Source organism: Ahaetulla prasina, chromosome 8 (assembly GCF_028640845.1).
Source record: "Ahaetulla prasina isolate Xishuangbanna chromosome 8, ASM2864084v1, whole genome shotgun sequence".
Taxonomy (NCBI): domain Eukaryota; kingdom Metazoa; phylum Chordata; class Lepidosauria; order Squamata; family Colubridae; genus Ahaetulla; species Ahaetulla prasina.
The window spans coordinates 83,901,128-83,913,937 of NC_080546.1; the positions used below are offsets into that span (position 1 = coordinate 83,901,128).

Genomic DNA, 12,810 nt, shown 5'->3' on the forward strand with positions numbered 1-12,810 from the left:
AAAACAGTCATAAGTCACTTTTTCAGTGCCTTTGTTGTAATAATAATAATAATAATATTTTAATTTGTATACCGCCCTTCTCCCGAGAATCATGGTAAAAAGCAGAGGTGAGCAACTAAAAGAAATAGTTAATTTCTGGGCATGTAGGGTTAGATCACAGGGTTAGGTGTAGCAGTTATAGGGTTAATTATAATAATAATAATAATAATAATAATAATAATAATAATAATAATAATAATAATAATAATAATAATAATAATAATAATAATAATAATAATAATAATATTTTAATTTGTATACCGCCCTTCTCCCGAGAATCATGGTAAAAAGCAGAGGTGAGCAACTAAAAGAAATAGTTAATTTCTGGGCATGTAGGGTTAGATCACAGGGTTAGGTGTAGCAGTTATAGGGTTAATTATAATAATAATAATAATAATAATAATAATAATAATAATAATAATAATAATAATAATAATAATAATAATAATAATATTTTAATTTGTATACCGCCCTTCTCCCGAGAATCATGGTAAAAAGCAGAGGTGAGCAACTAAAAGAAATAGTTAATTTCTGGGCATGTAGGGTTAGATCACAGGGTTAGGTGTAGCAGTTATAGGGTTAATAATAATAATAATAATAATAATAATAATAATAATAATAATAATAATAATAATAATAATAATAATAATAATAATAATAATAATAATAATAATAATAATAATTTAATTTGTATACCGCCCTTCTCCCGAAGGACTCAGGGCGGTGAACAGGCAGATAAAATATAAATACACACAATAATTAAAAACATCCCTTAAAAAAACTAATTTAAATGCCCAAAATGTTAAAAAACGTACTCCCCCGTAAAATCACAAAATTTTAAAAACCCATCCAATAAAAATAAAAATCAGGCTAGTCCAGCCATACGAAATAAATAAGTTTTAAGTTCATGCGAAAGGTCCTAAGGTCAGGTAATTGTCAAGTCCGAGGGAAGTTCGTTCCACAGTCGGCGCTCCCACAGAGAAGGCCCTCCTGGGGCCGCCAGTCGACACTGTTTGGCTGACGGCACCCTGAGGAGTCCCTCTCTGTGGGAGCGTACCGGACGATGGGAGATAGAAGCCGGCAGTAGGCGGTCCCGTAGATAGCCCGGTCCTAAGCCATGGAGCGCTTTAAAGGTGGTAACCAATACCTCGAAGTAACTTCGAATGGATACTAAATGAACTGTTGTAAGTCAGTTACTATCTGCAATTTGCAGTGTAACATACTGTTGTGGTCCGTCAGCAGCCTACGGAGCAAGCAACGGAGTTGGACAGCGATGAGGCTGAGGTGAGGCCAGGGCCATCGGGAAGTGAGGTGTGGACTCCAGAGCTTCCAGAGACTGACAGTAGTGAGGCAGAGGAACAGGAGGAGCCTGTGCCTAATGCACGCATGAGAAGAGCTGCCAGAAGGCAACAGCAGCTCAAGCAAAAAGGACAACTCGGGAGTAGGGCCAAGAGATGATTGGCCCCTCCCATAAGGCTTAAAACAGACCAAACACTTAAAACAGTGTTTGGCCTTTGCCAGAAAACAACATCGTAGCTGCGTCTTCTGCTTTGTCTACATCTTTGTTTTTGTGGCTTCTGGACGTTTGCCAGGAAGGGCCTTTGGCAGTTTGCCTAATTGGACCAAGGTTTGCGAGATAACTGAGGAATTTGTGTTGGGAGGCATTTGTTTTACTTTTGAGTTGACTGACGCTGGGAATGAAATAATTCCCAGCTGTTCAAATAAAGTTTGTTTTTTTTGCGGACTGAGTTTATTACTACTTACTTGGGCCTGGGTCACAGCACATACTTGCAACATGGAATTAACAATCCAGCCCTGTTGTTCCTGCCCAGATTCTTGTTAAAATGTTTGCATGGGGAACTTGGTGGTTAATTTACACATGGCAATCAAGTGTGAACACGCACATGCACTATTCCTGTTAGGCCACAATATACTACTACCCCAAAAATCTACTGCCAAGGTTTTTTGAGCAGGATTTAAATGATCACCCCAACTCATTAGACATCAGAAAAATGCCTAGATACTCAGAAATCTTAGATAAACAGAGAAAGCTAAGAAATAATCAGGTATTAAAAGAACAGGGAATATCCATTGATTGGTGGCCATACTTACAACTGCAATCCAGATACAAGAAAGATGTGGAAGAATACAGAATTGACATGGAACCAAAGCAACTACTATAGATAAATTGCTGATTGGCCCTGAAAGAAAATTAATATCTAAATTATACAATTATTTATTAGAATTCAATAGAGCAAAGGAGGTGGTGAAAGAACCGATGATTGCATGGAGTAAAAATATAGGGCATAATATAAACCTAGACGAATGGGAAATAATCTGGAACAAAAACTACACGTTAATAAAATCGGTTGCCTATAAGAAAAACTAGTATAAAATGCTCTAACATTGGCACTTAGCCCCAGCAAGACTGGCTAAAATGTACCCAAATCTAAGCCCCACGTGCTGGAAATGCAACCAGCAACAAGGTACTTTCCTTCATGCATAGTGGTTATGCCCCGAAGTGAAAAAATATTGGACCAAAATACAAGGTTGGCTACAAGATTTTATAAATTGCCAAATTGAGTTAAATCCAGAAACATTTCTCCTGGGAATATTAAAAACTAAATTTGATTTTAAAAAATAAGATATCTGATCCTACATCTACTAACAGCAGCAAGAATTGCATTTGCACGATATTGGAAGGAACATAATTTACCACCAGAGGGACAGATTATCCAGAAAATATTTGAATGTGCCGAAATGAATAAACTAACCTTAGAATTAAAAGAAAAAGATGATTTGGAATATTCTGCGGTTTGGGAAAAATGGTATAGGTGGATAGACAACAGAAACAAAAATAGGTAATATTCATAAGGAAGTTGAGAATGTATATATATGTATATAATGTAGATTTTTATAGGGGATGCGGTAGCACAAAGGGCTAGGACGCTGAGCTTGTTGATCGAAAGGTTGGCAATTTAGTGGTTCGAATCCTTGGTGCTGCCATGTAACGGGGTGAGCTCCCATTACTTGTCCCAGCTTCTGCCAACCTAGCAGTTTGAAAGCAGGTAAAAAAAAATGCAAGTAGAAAAAATAGGGACCACCTTTGGTGGGAAGGTAACAGCGTTCCGTGCGCCTTTGGCATTGAATCATGCCGACTAGTACATATGTGCGAGGGGAACCTTTACCTTTACCTAATGTAGATTTTACTTGAACTGTTAATCCAAAGTATCTAAAAATGACACTGTCTGTTTGACTATGTATGAGAGTTATGGAATAGAAAAACTACAATAAAAGAAATATTTCAAATGATCACTAACAACAGCAAATTTAAAAACAATTCATTCCCTTCCACATGCCTGAACTATATCTCAAAAAGGACATAAAACCTAAATTCATAATTTGCCTAGAGATGTACCAGCAATTAACCATCCTTAGAAAATAAAATCAATAATCTATGACAAAACCCTCTGCGCAGTAAATTTTGTTATATATTCCTACCGAAACAGAAGTTTAGGCCTCAGGTTGTCTGGACTTTCCTCAGATTCTTGGAGTTTCTGGATTTTATTCAAAAGCTGAGAGAGCCTATGTCAGTCTTCTGCTTTTTCCTGCTTTTCATTTTAAAATAACCTCCCAATTGTCTATGTTCTGGAGAAACGGGACTGGAGTAGACTTTGTGTATGTGACAAAGAACATCTCTCCTTCAGTAAGATGCGGTATGTGTCCAGCGGTGGGTTTTACATTATATTACTACTGGTTCGCCCCCGCGCACATGCTCACTTTGTGTACACATGCACCTGGTTTATGTGCGCAGCTGCCTTCTGTGCATGTGCCCGGCATTTTGTGCATGTGTTTTGCTTCCGCATGCGCCTTCCGCGGTTGTGCCCGGCCTCAAAAATGTGCCTAAATAGGAAGGCATAGAGCTGGGGTGGGTGGGTAGATTTCCCCTACCGGTTCAGGCGAACCGGTCTGATCCGGCTGAATACAACCTCTCTTTGTGTCTGAGATGAGGGAATGCATATTCAGTGCCCAAGCTCACCTCCTGTGCCAGATACAAGCATAATATTGTGGAAAGTAAATATGTCTTTTAAAAATGAGTACGGGCTTATGAATCGAGCAATAAATCAAGAAAGGAAGAGCTGTTGGAACATCTGCATGTTTGGCTTAAGTTCTAAATATCCACGCTCTACTATTTATGCAAAACATGGAATAATTATTTGATTCATGCAATAATGAAAGGCTGACTCCTCCATTGCTTCTGAGCAGAAAAAGCCTATTTGAACACAGGAAACAAGGAGAAAAGAAGTTTGAACTAGCTTTAGGACTTCCTCCTCCTCCTCCTCCTCCTCCTTCTCCCAGAATACCCCCAATCAGCTGTTCCCAGAGGTGAATTTTAGCAACAGGTTCCTTGGTTGTGAGCTCTGTGCCTTGCTTTTTTTTTCTTTGCTTTTTTTTTCTGCCTCTGAAACTCCATTTCAGAAAAAAACTTTTTTTTATGCCTCTGAAACCCTCTGAAACAGCTTCAGAGAAAAAAAGCGTCTGAAGCTCTGTTTGGGGGCTTCTTTTCTGAAGCTCTGTTTGGAGGCTTCTGAAGCTCTGTTTGGAGGCTTTTTTTCTGAAGCTCTGTTTGGAGGCTTCTTTTCTGAAGCTCTGTTTGGGGGCTTTTTTTCTGCCTCTGAAACTCCATTTCAGAAAAAAACTTTTTTTTATGCCTCTGAAACCCTCTGAAACAGCTTCAGAGAAAAAAGGCATCTGAAGCTCTGTTTGGGGGCTTCTTTTCTGAAGCTCTGTTTGGGGGCTTCTTTTCTGAAGCTCTGTTTGGAGGCTTCTTTTCTGAAGCTCTGTTTGGGGGCTTCTTTTCTGAAGCTCTGTTTGGAGGCTTCTTTTCTGAAGCTCTGTTTGGGGGCTTCTTTTCTAAAGCTGTGTTTGGAGGCTTATTTTCTGAAGCTCTGTTTGGAGGCTTTTTTTCTGAAGCTCTGTTTGGGAGCTTCTTTTCTGAAGCTTCTTTTTTCACTCTCTAAAACCTCCATTTGAGAAGCTGAGCAGGGCTCCATTCGGAGTATAAGACGCACCCAGATTTTTACCCTCTTTTTTGGGGGAAAAAGGTGTGTCTTATATTCCAAAAAATACGGTGGTTATTTATCTCTGCCCCCTAAAAGTACCACTGATGTTGTCTGTGTTGAACCTACTGTTTGCTCAAAGTTAGCCTGTCAGCTTCCATCAGCTGGAAGTGATGACTTGAATTCAGATTTCCCCATCCTAACTCATCTGAATCCTTAAACATTCTAGGACAGTGTTGGCAAACCTATGACATGCATGCCGGAAACTGTCCCGAGGCTTACTGGCTCCTCATCGCGTTCCTGTGCTCAAATGCGCGCCGGTCAGCTGGCCATTGGGCGCACGCGGTTCCGGCGGACCGTGCATGCGTGAGGCAGCAAACATACCATAGTTTCACCAACACGCATGCGTGAGGCGGCAGGCATGCCATAGTTTCGCCAACACGCATGTGCGATGGACCGCCACACTTTCTGGGTCACCAGCACTGTGTGCGTGATGGCTAGCTGGTTGGTGCACGTTTGAGCACAGGAACGTGATGGGAGCCAGCGAGGCTAAGCATTTGCCTCGGGACGGATTCACGTGCCACTTCCGGCACATGAGTGGCTTGCGAGAACGCGAAACGTTAGCCAACACTGTTCTAGGAGGAACAGGTATATATGGAAATACTTGCATAATACACCTGGGTACTGAGCAACTCAAATTTGTTTTCAAATTATCCTTTTATTCTTTACACAAAAAGAGACTCCCCCCCATCTTTTCATTGTTTTGTTTGTTTCTTTCTCCTCATCTGACAATTGGTTCAACATTTGGATATAGATTGTGACAAACTTTAAAAAAAAAAAAAGCTCTGTTTTTATTTTTATCTCGTGTTGAATTATACTTTGATGATTTCCTAATTAAAGAAAATGGCTACAATAAAATACATCTGTTCTACAACGGTAAGAAACCCTCCTGTGGAAGAGTCTAATCCATTTAGTTTATGGAATCCAATCTCTCCAGTGAGATCTCATGGCAGTTCCTAGCTAGTTGTTATGTTTCTTCTTCTTCTTCTTCCTCTTCTTCCTCCTCCTCCTCCTCCTCCTCCTCCTCTTCTTCTTCTTCTTCTTCTTCTTCTTCTTCCTCTTCCTCTTCCTCTTCCTCTTCCTCTTCTCCTCCTCCTCCTCTCCTCCTCCTCCTCCTCCTCCTCCTCCTCCTCCTCCTCCTCCTCCTCCTCCTCCTTTGTCTAACTCAAATTTTAAACTGCCAGAGTGAAGCCACCTTCTTGACTTTGTCATTGGCCAAAAATAAGTCATTATTGGTTCATGTTTCTGGTAGTAGCTGACATGTCAGCACATGGGATGGACTCTGTGTCTCTCCACATTCACATAGCATGTTGTTATCCACTAAGACCTCCCTTGAGCTTATTGGTTGTAAAATTAGGCACTCCAACTCTTAATCTATTCAGGGTCCTCCTGTTGTGGTCCATCAGCAGCCTACAGAGCTGGCAACAGAGTCAGACAGCGTTGAGGCTGAGGTAAGGCCAGGGCCATTGGGAAGTGAGGTGCGGACTCCAGAGCCTCCAGAGACTGACAGTAGTGAGGCAGAGGAGCAGGAGGAGCCTGTTCCAAATGCACACATGAGAAGAGCTGCCAGAAGGCAAGAGCAGCTCAAGCAGAGAGGACAACTCAGGAGTAGGGCCAAGAGATGATTGGCCCGTCCCATAAGGCTTAAAACAGACCAGCACCGGTGTTTCAGCTTTGCCGGAAAACAACGTTGTAGCTGTGTCTTCTGCTTCATATACGTCTTTGTTTTTTGTGGCTTCTGGACGTTTGCCAGTTCATCTGGCCAATTCAAGATTTAAAACTTCCGTTTGTGACTCTGTGCCAAGTTTGGCCTTGCCCTGCATCTGGAAATTAGCTCTTCGGCAGCGTTCCACGTGAGATAAGTGGGTGTTGATAACCTTCCTCTGAAAGACTGTTTATCAAGCCTTGCAGACTGTAAATGAAAGTAATTTACAGCCATATGAATTAAAGAGGTTTGCCAGGACTAAGTTTGGGCTGTTTAATTTCTAAGGAAGCCTAGGTCAGAACAGTTTGCAAAAGGGGAATCACATGACGTCCAGGAGATTGCAACCGTCATAAATATGAGTCAGTTGTCCAAGCTTCTGCATTTCAATCGCGTGACCAGGGGGATGTTCCAATGGTCATAAGTATGAAAAAATTTATGACCATAAGTCACTTTTTTCAGGGTCGTTGTAGCTGCCTAACACTAAATGAACTGTGATAAGTCGACATTATAATTAGTATGCTGGGAATAATTATTTTCCTTGGGTTGGTTTTCAATCCAACAGAGCTTTTTCACTGTCAGTTATCCAAAATGCAAGATAGTTAAATGTCGCCGTGTCAAATTGTCCCTTCTGGAATAACAGCGTTGGACTTTGGCAGCACTATTATAAAAGTAAGAACACCAAATCCAACAATCCATGGGATTAATTTCATAGACCAAAGAGAGCTTTCGATGAGTACTTAAATCCCCTCTCTATCTCCTGCGAAAACTATTTGCTGCACCACAGCCTTCTCGCACCTACTACAGACCATATGTGTTGAGACTTCAAATCTCAGAATCTCTAGCAAAGTTTATGGCAGATATTTCCTACTGGCCTGCAGAGAGGAATACCATTCAGATTTTGGAAGGAAATCATGTTACAACCAGCCTTCTGTTTCCAACCGGGCTATAGCACGGCTTTCCTCTGAGAATATCGTATTGATTTTATAGGGCCGACTTTTTCTTATTGGGCATTTTATTAAGCACATTTTGCTATCCATCTGAGATCATCCTCCTTAAGGCATATTTATTTACCGCTTATGGTGATTTCGAGCCACCGCTTTGAGAATAGCAGCAAGGAGGGACAGATTTCCTAATACAAGTAGTCCTTGACTTAGGAAAATTCATTTAGTGACCGTTCAAAGTTACAACAGCATTGGAAAAAGCGGCTTACGACTGTTTTTCACACTTTGTATCGGACCCGTGATCATGTGATCAAAATTCAGACGCTTGGCCATGGGTTCATACTTATGACCGTTGCTGTGTCCCAAGGCCATGTGTGATCACCTTTTGCAATGTTTTGACGAGCAAAATCAATGGGGAAGCCAGATTCACTTAACAACTGTGGCAGGAAAAGTTGCATAATGTCGCTTAACAAATGTCTTCCTTAACAACAGAAAACTTGGGCTCCATTGTGATCGTACGTCGAGGACTATCAGAGAATTATTCACCTTCAGTAAAAAAGGGTATAAAATTCTACCTTCCTGTAAGGTCCTACATGTCAATATTTCTTTATCTCTTTGGATACTTATAAACAACACAGATGTGTTATAGACTAAGCCTATGATTTTGGGGACATGGTGGCTCTGGGGTTAAGATGCTGAGCTTGTTGATCAAAAGGTCGGCGGTTCAGCGGTTCGAATCCCTAGTGCTGCCGTGTAATGGGGTAAGCTCCCATTACTTGTCCCAGCTTCTGCCAACCTAGCAGTTCGAAAACACATACAAAATGCAAGTAGAAAAATAGGGACCACCTTTGGTGGAAAGGTAACAGTGTTCCATGCGCCTTTGGTGTTGAGTCATGCCGGCCACATGACCACGGAGACATCTTCGGGCAGCGCTGGCTCTTTGGCTTTGAAACAGAGATGAGCACCGCCCCCCTAAAGCCGGGAACGACTAGCACATATGTGCGAGGGGAACCTTTTCCTTTACCATGATTTTAGAGAATGTGGGAATTAGAACAATTTGGTACAAACAAGGATTCTAAACAATAAAGTAAACATTTGGAGAAAGTAGTTGTATGGCTAGAACTTGGAGTGTTATGCTAGCTTGAGGGCTTTAGCAAATTTTTGAGCTTCTAATCATCTCTTTAGAATTGTTGTTGCACCTATACTCATTAAAACGCTCCATATTTCATTGCAATACTGATCCCTCTATGTTGTTTTTACTCTAATGCAACTCGATTTCATTGAGGGCTGTATTAGGACTGTGTTTGACCTTGGGGAGGGGCTGGGGTAGGGCCAGGGGGCTCGGCCAGCTCAACATCACTCCTGTCAGAGGTGCCTGTGGTGGCCCAACTATTCTGCCAGTGAAAATGGGCTTCGAGCTCCGTTTTTGGCTGCCATAGCCTCCTGCAACCCTCTGCCGGGGTTGCCAGAGGTCATGGCAGCCGAAAATGAAGCTTGGGAGCCTATTTTCACAGGCAGAGGCACTGTGGGCTGGTCCTTCACTGTTTCCAGGGCAGCCCCATGGGCCAGATCTAAGTACCCCGTGGGCCAGATCCAGTCCCCCGGCCTTAAGTTTGACACCCTTGCTCTAATGCAGTGGTAGTCAACCTGGTCCCTACCGCCCACTAGCGGGTGTTCCAGCTTTCATGGTGGGCGGTAGGGGTTTTGTCCGATACTGAAGCACTTTCCTTTTTTTTTTAATTTAATTGACTTTTTAAAAAATTTTCATCGCATTATTTAAAAACATTTTCATTTGGTTTTCATAAAATTCCCTGTGACAATTTAATTTTCTGAAAATATACTATTTGTATCGCCCGCGCATAAGTTTAGTTCACGTTATGTAAGTGAAACTAAATGGTGCTATAGTGCGACTGCAAACAAAAGAGCCTCGTCCCAGAATAGCTCGTGCATCTCCCCCCACACCACCCAGCTGTAACAGACGAGCAGAGTTGGTAGCCGGTGCCTCCCCTCAAAACCCAATCCATGATGCACGAGAGGCATGCTCAGACGACGATACACGGCGCATTACTGTTGAACCGGTGGGTGGTTAGAAAATTTTACTACTAACAGAGATACGAAAGTGGGTGGTAGGTATAAAATGGTTGACTACCCTTGATCTAATGGATCGTGTTTTATTCCTGAAGTGTAAGTGGGAGGTTTCTTCTTGTCACTGAGACCAAGTGTCACTAGATCACCTCCCACATTAGAGAGTCATACATTAGAGCTACAACCGAGACTGGATCCCTTTCACAATGGGTGTACACAGGTAGTCCTTGACTTACAAACATGGTCTCGGAGACATTTCTTTGCAGTGAATTTAATCCTTCCTGCTGGGGTGCACTTAGAAAATAGGACTGGAAGTTTGAAGTTCAATATTTAAGCCATCAACTTATATTCCACACAGTACTATTGTTTTTTTTTATTTGCATTTATATCCCGCCCTTCTCCAAAGACTCAGGGCGGCTTACACTATGTCAAGCAATAGTCTTCATCCATTTGTATATTATATACAAAGTCAACTTATTGCCCCCAACAATCTGAGTCCTCATTTTACCTACCTTATAAAGGATGGAAGGCTGAGTCAACCTTGGGCCTGGTGGGACTTGAACCTGCAGTAATTGCAAGCAGCTGTGTTAATAACAGACTGTCTTAGCAGTCTGAGCCACCAGAGGCCAACTTGCAAAGCACCCCTGGCCTGCTCTCAAGTTGCTATAGGACAGGGTGGGGATGGGAAACTGGCGAAATGGCACAGCAGCCAAAGACAGATGCACATTTCACGCTTATCTCTCTCAAGGGTGTATCCCAGGGTCACTTACAGCAGCCGAGTTGAGTGACCTGTACAACCAGCAAAATTGCTCCATTGGTGAATGGGATTGATGACACACCCTGGGGGGAAGGGGAAAACAGGGTCATCATTGGAGCATAAATTATGTAGGGTCAGAGCTGGCTTCATTTGGGAATGTGCGGACATGCAGCTCCTAAAAAATATCTGGATTTCTTTTGAAGCTTGGCTTGAGGCTCATGATTTAATTAGGGCATTGGTTGGAACCCTGACAGCTATATTGTCCCCATTATGAATTTTAACAACTATGTAAAGGAGAAGGACTTTTGTAACTCTAGAACAGATGCTAGCAGCATGCTGATTGCACCTAGCTGTATTGTTCCCTACAATACTCACAATACGAGCGAACAAGCTAATTTTTTTCCGTTTGGCGTTCTTAGATTTGCAAGGGATGGTTGTGTCATGAGGCATGTTTGCATATTTATCGCCTTTTCTCCAGCTGCAATCCCTCTTGAGCGAATTAAGCTTAGCAACAGTCATTCACATTTGAAGATGTTCTACCGCTTTACATTAGACCGCCACTGAAATATGTTCCAGGAATTGAAGTGGCTGGAAAACATGGTGGTTAGACTGCTGCTGACCTAACTCCATGGTGTTGAGAGCGTATGATTCCTAGTAGTAAAAGATATCTAGGATAGCAATATGCCTACTGAGATAACTTGAAGTTTTTGTGCTGACCTTTTAAGTCCTAAATAGTTTATAATCTGAATTTGAGGGTTGCCTCTCCCGGTATGAACCTTAGATTAGCAGGAAAAGATCTTTCGAAGTCCTCCACTTTTGATATTTTGTTTGTTAAGAGCTGACAGTGACTTTCTGGCACACCATCCCTCCATCTATCCATTCATCCCTCCATCTCTCCATCCCTCCATTTATCCATCCATCCATCCATTTGTCCATCCATCCATCCATCCATCCATCCATCCATCCATCCATCCATCCATCCATCCATCCATCCATCCATCCATCCATCCATCCATCCATCCAGTCCTCCTTTTCCGAGCTCATTTATCTGGTATGAACTAAGATGCTTTTTACTTTGTTATCCTGGGGGTACAAATGCACTCCCCATTGAGGTATGCTTCTATTTTTTATTTGAAAAGTGGTTAAAATTAATCTCCTGTTGATTTTAATTGTACGCTTTCCTTTTAATTTTGCGATTGGCGCTTTAACTAAGCTTGAGTATCAGAAGGGCAGAAAATAGCTGATCAATGAATGTAGGAACAAAAAAAAAGCAATAAAACCTATGTACTGCCTTCATAGAAGCTTCCTAAATGTCTACCAAAAGCTAAGTTATGGTTGGCATAGTTCAAACATCAAATTTAGTGCAGTGTTTGAGTTGTGCCAACGCATAAGTTAGTTTTGCTTGCTATCTTACTGAAATTGGTAACAAATTATGGCTTAATTTGGAGCAGGAAGCCAAATGACCCAAGCAATAAATTAGGAACGGGAAAATAAAATACAAGTCCAGTCTTATATCCACGGAGACCATTTAATCTCACTTAAACTTGAGCCGTGGTGGCGCAGTGGTTAGAATGTAGTACTGCAGGCTATTTCTGCTGACTGATGGCTGCCAGCAGTTCAGCTGTTTGATGCTCACTGGCTCAAGGTTGACTCAGCCTTCCATCCTTGTGAGTAAAATGAGGACCCAGATTGTTGGAGACAATACGCTGACTCTGTAAACCGCTTAGAGAGGGCTATAAAGCACTATGAAGTGGTATATAAGAGCTATTGCTATTAAACGTACTTTGCATGGTATGGTAGAGAAAAAGCATATAATTATAATTATAAAAGACTCCCTCAATAGTTGGAAATGTTCAATTTATTAGTCCCACACATTCTAATTTACAAAAAAGTGATTTATAGAATCATTCTATTTCCCCCAACAATCTGAGTCCTCATTTGACTGAAGAATGGAAGGCTGAGTCAACCTTGAGCTGGTCAGAATCGAACTGCTGACAGTCATCAGAATTAGCCTGCAATATTGCATTCTAACCACTGCGCCACCACGGCTCTTTAATCCTAGCTTATGGTGCCTTTAACCATAATGCCAAACGGGGTCTATATTTTTTTTTCTTTTTGCTGGCTTGCAAAAAATAAAAATAAAAAAATCCCCATACCGTCTGA

The 12,810-nt window shown here is 41.6% G+C and overlaps 1 protein-coding gene across 9 annotated transcripts in view; it reads left to right on the forward strand.

Moving 5' to 3' along the window:
* PCDH7 (protocadherin 7) overlaps positions 1–12,810 on the forward strand; it is a 666,099-nt gene that overhangs the window by 89,025 nt on the left and 564,264 nt on the right. The gene's annotated exons all lie outside the window — the stretch shown is intronic.